The sequence below is a fragment of the Impatiens glandulifera genome, chromosome 8, assembly GCF_907164915.1.
Source record: "Impatiens glandulifera chromosome 8, dImpGla2.1, whole genome shotgun sequence".
NCBI classification, from domain to species: domain Eukaryota; kingdom Viridiplantae; phylum Streptophyta; class Magnoliopsida; order Ericales; family Balsaminaceae; genus Impatiens; species Impatiens glandulifera.
The window spans coordinates 40,809,026-40,817,049 of record NC_061869.1 but is presented as its reverse complement, the minus strand read 5'-3'; positions in this window follow the sequence as shown (position 1 = coordinate 40,817,049).

The window sequence follows — 8,024 nt, the reverse complement described above, 5'->3', positions numbered from 1 at the left end:
AGTTGATTTTCAAACTCATTCATGTCTAGTCAAGGATCAAGATGAGAATACTTCGTTAACTGGTAGTAGAGTAGGATACTCATATAAAATGAATTGGTAAAAAAATCTTCTGATCGTATGTGCATGATCGCCAAGAACGACCAGAAATGGTTATGGCATAAAAGGTTGAACCACTTGAATTTCAAAACCATTAACAACATTTGTTCTAACAATTTAGTTATTGGATTACCTAAACTGCAGTTTGCTAAGGAAAATGTATGTTCTGCTTGCCAGTTAGGAAAATAGGGCAGATCATCGTTCAAAAGTAAAGGGAAATCTCAATCCAACCATTGCCTAAAACTGTTACATATGGATTTGTTTGGTCCAATTCTTGTAAAGAGTCTAAGAGGAATGAGATTTGCCCTAATTGTTATCGATGATTTTTCTCGATTTACATGGGTTGCATTTTTACCATCAAAGTATAAAATTGCTGTTAAACGTATTCTTAAATACTTGAAGGGAACTCAAAATGTGGGACTGTGGTATCCGAAGGATTCTAGTTTCAATTTGACTAGTTTCTCAGATGCAGATTATGCATGGTGCAAAATTGATAGAAAAAGCACGAGTGGAACTTTCCAGTTCCTTGGAGATCGTCTCATCTCATGGTTCAACAAGAAGCAGACGTCAGTTGTCACGTCTACAGTAGAAGTAGAGTACTTCGCAACTGGCACTTGTTGCTCTAAGCTTTTGTGGGCTCAACAACAGCTTAGGATTATGGGATCGACGCTGAAGAATCTCCAATTTTCTGCGACAACACTAGTTCTATCGCAATCACCTATAATCTAGTTCTGCATTCTCGGACAAAGCATATCGAAATCAGGCATCATTTTATCCGAGAACACGTCAATTAGAAGCAGATTCGTCTTGAATATGTTCCTATAGATCAACAAACGACAGATATCTTCACGAAGCCTCTGCCCGAAGCTAAGTTTTCTCATTTTAGAAACATTTTAGGTCTTTTTGATCTTGATTGATGAGATTACGTGCAAAATTGAGGGGGAACGCATTGTTCAAAACGTAACTGGACAGACATGAAGACAGAGGTCTTAATACGTCCAAAGGATTAGAAGTTTAAGAAATATAACTACTTAGACGTACGTCTACTCTAGAAGTTTCATCTTCCTTTGGGAATTTATGTCTTGGTTCTTTAACCTTCATGGTTAGACGCATACGTCTAATAGACGATAGACGTTTTTACGTTTAAGAGCAAGTGGATGCTCACGTCTAACCAAACACACGTGCATCACTTGTTGTTTTCGCATAATTAGACGTATACGTCTAATAGACGGATTTCCAAGTAGAAGTGAAAATGTAAAAAATAGAATAATGTCTAACTACTTGTGTAATTAGAACTTTCATCTTCTAGCTATTTGGACAACTGTTATCTGATTATGTATCGGTTTATGTACTTGTTCCCACCAAAAATTAAATTCGTCACTTCTCGAAAGGATTGAAGACACGTGTCTTTCAATACGTAAAGAATGACAAAAATTTCTGACGACTTTATCTTGTACGCTTAGTATTAATTGTGTGTTTTCATGATTAATATTAAATGCTATGTTCCTTGGGAACAGATTTCTGAATTTTTGACGCTCGGTATGATCATTAAATATTCTCTACACGTTAGTATTTGATATTTAATGAGTGTCAATACTCAAATGGTTGAGTACTTCCAAATACGTGTCTCTCTCTAGAATTCGAATCGACCAGTTCTTGTTCATTTAATCGAAATGACTTCTTTCTCTCCGAAATCGTTACAAGTGGATTTTCAATCTGTATCCACTTTACAACATCCTGGAATGGTTAAGATGTTCGAATCGTTAAAAGCCTCCGGGCTACAGAAATTTCTTACCCCTCATTGTGTTAATCACGAACAAATCATTCGTGAGTTCTTTAAAACAACTGGTTTCTATCAGGACAAAATTATTGACGGGATTATCCAGGGCAGGATGATCTCTATCTCTGAAACCTCTTTCGGCATGTTCTTCCAACTCCCTACCGAAGGAATCAATGAGTTTCAGCCTTCCCCTTATGAAATCATGTTCAAAATGATGAATGTCTTCTCTTATTTTCCCTCTCATGGATATTCCCGGAAAAAGTAGTCTCTTGAAAGATGAGTACGCGTTACTTAGCGATATCATTTTCAAATCTCTCCTTTCCAAAGAATCATCTTACAAGTTTTGTACGAAGGTTTTTGAGATAATGGTTGCTATTACAATGGGTGTACCCATCAACTGGACAAGTTTTCTCTTCGGAAACCTCGTCAGAATATTTGTGCCCAAAAGATGATTTTAGGTTTTGACGGTCCTCTTGTCGCTTTCCTTTGCTTCCTTCTTGATTATCGTGGTAACGTGTATCATCTAACTTCCAAAACTCTGAACAACCAGAAAGTTGTTGATTATATTCTCAGGGTAAAGAGGCTAAAATCGAAGAAAAGGAAAAGAGATGTCTACAACCCCCTCTAACCGCAGTCTTAGAGATTCCTTAGGTTGAAGATTTTCCTTTCCAGAGGATGATTAAGAGGAAGAAGAGGAAGAAAAGATCTTTTGATGTTGTTTTATTTTGAACTTATTTATGTTATTTTTGGAAAATGTTTGGTGTGTTTCTCTTGAAAACAATCCTGATTATGTGCTTAATTTGTCAATGGTATTTTGTGTCTATGGATTTAATTTTCTGAAAACTGTGTATTTGAAAAATTTCATGGATAAACAAGCGTTTGTCTATATTTATATGATGAATGCTTAATTTGTTATCTATGCAAAAGTTTCAATTTCATCATCAAAAAGGGGGAAATTGTTGGGTCAAATTATTTTGACTAAGTGTCAAAGTAGTTTGACTATTGGAATTTTGATGATGAATGCATATAAAACTTAATCTATGCTTCTAATTGTTATTGATGCAGGTGTATCGAAATCAGATTATATTAGACGTTGTCTTAATGAGGCTCATTAGACCGATTTGACATTAGATGCATAGAGTTAGACGTGCAGTCTAACTAGTGGAGTTAGACGTGCAGTCTAACTAGTGGAGTTAGACGAGCAGTCTAACTAGTTAAGTTAGACGTGCAGTCTAACTAGTGGAGTTAGACGTGGAGTCTAACTAGTGAAGTTAGACGTGCAGTCTAATCAGTGAAGTTAGACGTGTAGTCTAACTAGCGAAGTTATATGTGCAGTCTAACACACGGAGTTAGACGTGCAGTCTAACTAGTGAAGTTAGACGTGCAGTCTAACCAGTGGAGTTAAACGTGCAGTCTAATTAGTTGAATTAGACGTTGAGTCTAATGGAAAAAGAAAGTTAGACGTGCAGTCTAACTCCTTCAAACTAGTCTGAAGGGAACAGTAATTAGACGTGGAGTCTAATGGAAAGAGAAAGTTAGACGTGCAGTCTAACTCTTTCAGACTAGTCTGAAGGGAATAGTAATTAGACGTGGAGTCTAATGGAAAGAGAAAGTTAGACGTGTAGTCTAACTCGTGAAACTTAGACGTGCAGTCTAACTCGTGAAAGTTAGACGTGCAGTCTAACTCCTTAAGATTAGTCTAAAGTAATTGTAATTAGACGTGAAGTCTAATCCCATTAGACCAGGTGGTCTAATGGATCCTGTTATTAGACGGGGTCGTTTGATTTCATTAGACGAGATCGTCTAATTGAAATACATCTAATACCACGCTTAAGCAGTTGCTTGAAGCTAGCACCCGCCTACCCACGTGCTCTAGTTGTACGCTACTTCTGCTCCACTTTCTAGTGAAGATCAGTACAATAGCTAACTGAAACCAATCAACTAATGCCACTTAAGCGAATATCCTTCACACTACTTGTTTTGCAGGTAAATCTATGAAGAATATTCGGTGCACTACCAGATGTGTACGACCACGATCCTTGTATTCAGAGTCTGCTGTGTACAATGGAGGCGTTCCAATGGAAGCTCGCCACGTGTCATTATGAATATTCGACCGTTAGTTCCTGTTCCTTATTTAAAGAATTTCAAGGACAGCGGACAAAACATAGCACTTAAAGAAGAACTTCTGGAATTTCTGTGAAATCAAGCTTTTGAACTTTCAAACCATTAGCTGCTTTCTTGCTCTACTATGTGTTAATCAAGAGAGAATTAAAATCAAAGCATCGTTTTAGCTGAGTGATATTCTTCATCATATTATTAGTTGAACAGAGTCTATTTTTTTCAACAATGAGCTATTCGTGCAAACTGTATTTGATTCAAAGCATATTATAGTGAATCCTTTCGGTGGTTGGAAGAAGGGGTGACGTAGGAGAGTTTGCTCCGAACATCCATAAACAAACTGTTGTGTTGTTCCTTTCTGTCATCTTTTCATTCTTGATTCCCAGTTTCAAACCTATGTAAACATTTACGCGCTTGATTCCGTTTCAAGTGTTTACAAGGATTTGCATAGAATAGAAAGTGATTTAAATCCTTAACCATATTTCTATCAAAACGATTTTCTTAAGCCTTCATCAATAGCCTTACCCCTGCCTCTATTGATTAAGCCGATCCGATCATACGGGGACGTCTAACTTCATTAGACTTGTCAGTCTAATTGAAGCACGTCTAATGCCTTCTTAAGTAGTTGTTTGAAGCTAGCATCAATCTACCCACGATCAACTAGTTGTACGCTACTCCTGCTCCACTTATCCGTGCAGATCAGTAGGATAGTCAGTTACATCCAATGAATTATTGCCACGTAAGCAAATACTCTTCCCACTACTTGTTTCTTGCAGGACAATCCTAGAAGAATATTTGGCGCACTACCAGATTGGTACGGCCACGATCATGATGCTTAAAGTCTGCTGCACATGTGTAATATGGAGGCTCTCCAATGGGTATTCGCCACGTGTCATTATAGAAGATTCGACTGTTGGTATCTGCTCTCTATTTAAGGATCCTCAAGGACAACGGACGAGTATACACATGCATATACACGAACATACAAGCTGATACACGAACTTGCTTATTGAGATTACAATCTCACGAATTGTTTCTTATTTTACTGTGTTTGTACATTAAGAGAGAGATAGAATCAAAGTATTGTCTAGCTGAGTGATATTCTTCAATATATTGTAAGTTGAACAGAGTCTGTTCTGTTCAATAGTGAGATAGTTGTGCAACTGTATTTGATTCTAAGAAAGGTATAGTGAATCCTTCGGTGATTGGAAGAAGGGGTGACGTAAGAGAGTTTTGCTCCGAACATCCATAAACATCTCTTTCTATTATTTACATTCTTTCATCTTCTCCTTCATCGGTTCTTAGCTTCAAACCTGAGCAAACGTTTCCACACTTGAATCGTTCAAGAGTTTGCAAGGGTTTGTGAAGAATAGAAAAATGATACAAATCCCTAAAGGGATTTCTATCAAATCGTTTTTGTATGAAGTTGTCATAAATAGCTAGACCCCTGTCTCTATTGGTGTCACCGATCCTTTCACAATTTTTGGAGTTACTCATGTAAAATGGTGTTGAAATTTTGATCTAAAATAGGTAAGTTATGTTTTTGGATGAAATTATTTGGGGGCATCAGTCGTTACACAAGACTAGGTGAGCCACAAGCTAGTTTTCAACCAAGAAAATGAAGTCATAATCAAAGTTTACTCCTATCATTCAACTGATGTTAAAAACCCGTGACCGACCGAAGACCACTATGTAGAGCCTTTCCACCTTGTTTAGTTTTGACCTAGAAACCAATCCTCCTGACCAGGTTTTGGGATGAGGTCGCAAATGTCCCTCTCATACCCGACATACACCAAGTGACCCTTGATCATGGCTACAATCCGCTTGGTCTCAACCGAGCCATTTGGTTTCGGTCCAGTGTAGGGTCTTAAGGACTGGTTTTTTTATTGTTTTTATTTTTTCTTTACTTTTCACTTAAATTCTTAAATCCTAAATAAATAAAACCATAAGAAAATAAATATAATAATAGTTAAAAATTCCCCGAATTGGAATATTGTAAAGTTATCCTCGGGATTTTTTTAGGTGCCTATTTAATTTAGCTCATACTAAAAAACGCATTGAGAGACCTTCATCATGATATTGACTTAAGAGCACCCCAAAAAACATGAATCTCTAATTCGCAAATATTTTAAATATAATTCATTATCAATAAAATATTTACTTAGCTTTTACTTCATTTTCTTTAAGTCCAACCTATTTTTTTTTCAAACCTACCATAATTTTAATTTCTAAATATGTCCCTCGGTGTATTCATTTTTTCAATTAGTCTCATTTCTTATCTTGCACTATGATTATACCTAAACACATTACAAGGGACATATTATCATAGAATTATGTGTATGGTTAGGATGAGATTAATCTTTAAACGCATAAATAATCACTAAAATAAATATTATTTATTAAATAAAATCCAAACATCATATTTTATAAATATGACAAAAAAATCAGATTAGAAATTGTCTTTTTGACAGGGCAGAGGCACAAAGTGTCAACATCTTGTCCCGAGTGTACAAACATACCGAACAATAAAATAAATTATCTCTTATGCATTATTTGAACACTACATTTTTTTCCTAATTTCTCATGAAGAAAAATGGATAACAACTGTAAAAAGTTATAATGGAAATCGCTCCTCAAGTATTATACATTGGTATGCTTAAGAAGTTTGAAGTATTCCCCCTTTTGAATAATCTTTTAATGTATCCGATCAAAAGGAGTAACTATAAAAAGTTTAGCACATGATAAAGGATGAATGCATTTTAGATATACAACCATACGAAAAATATTAAATCATCAATAAAATTGAGAAATAACTCTATTTTGGGACGACTATCATAGTTTGATGGAGTTTTAACAAGGTACCATATGTATGAATGACGAGATCTCGAAGCAACTCTAGTATGTAAAGATGTTAAGGACGAATTTAAAATTGATGGTTATTATGTTCATTCACTAACATTTAATTCTTGACATGATCTTTAATCATAAATGAGGATATTATTTTTCGAGACCTCACATAAAGTACAAACCCAACAACGAGAATGGAAATCGCTCCACAAGCCCTCTATATTGAGCATACACTCATTTTTTATCTTAATTTAAAAATTTTAAATAATTTGGAGCCAACAAATTTATTTTTAAAACATTCTATACAGTCTTATTTTACAATATTAAAATAAATAATTACTTAAGAAATAATATTATATCAATCAAATTACAAAATAATTAAGTTCTAAGCTATTTTCTAAAAAATTCAAGAGATATAAGTAACTAAATAATTCAATAAATAAACTACATTGAAAAGTTCTCTAGAAAAAAACTTATTTTATTTTATTTTGGAGAATTGAAAATAAATGTGTATTCGAAAAGTGACCAGCGGAAACCTGACCACCTTAGACAACTAGGCATCCACCCAAGATTAACTAGTTTGGACAACTATGCTTGGAATGTTCAATGACACGGAAGCTAAAATTAACCCCACCACTAGTACATGACCAAGTGCCCTAGAAATTGCCCTTTTCTTCTTCTATTAGACGAACGTAACGATAACAACACACAGAAAAACAATGCACCCATGATTTTATGCAAACTCATAATTTTTTTAGGGAAAACCGTTTTGCTCCCGCGAAAGGCTCAACATGATTGAAAGAAGACAATGATCAATTTCTAACTAATCCAAAGCTATTTTTTTATCAAGGAGGCACAATTTTTCCCTAGAAAATTTAAAGGGTTTGGAAAATCATGAACTTTGAGTAAAATATTGATATTGGACAAAATGTATATAACATCTATTGTAGGCATGTTCTTGTATCCAAAAGTTATTTTTCATACAAAGTTAGAATATGGACGGTCCAAAGGCTTTTGAAATAAAACAAAAAGTAAATAAAGTCAACGAAGAAGTTCCCACGCGTCCAAAGACGTTTGAAATGGACGGTTGACGTCATGCTGACGTTGAATAGACATTTCATTTGTTAAACACAGTATTTAGTATTTCTTTTATGGAGAAATACTAGCAAAGATCTCTAAATTC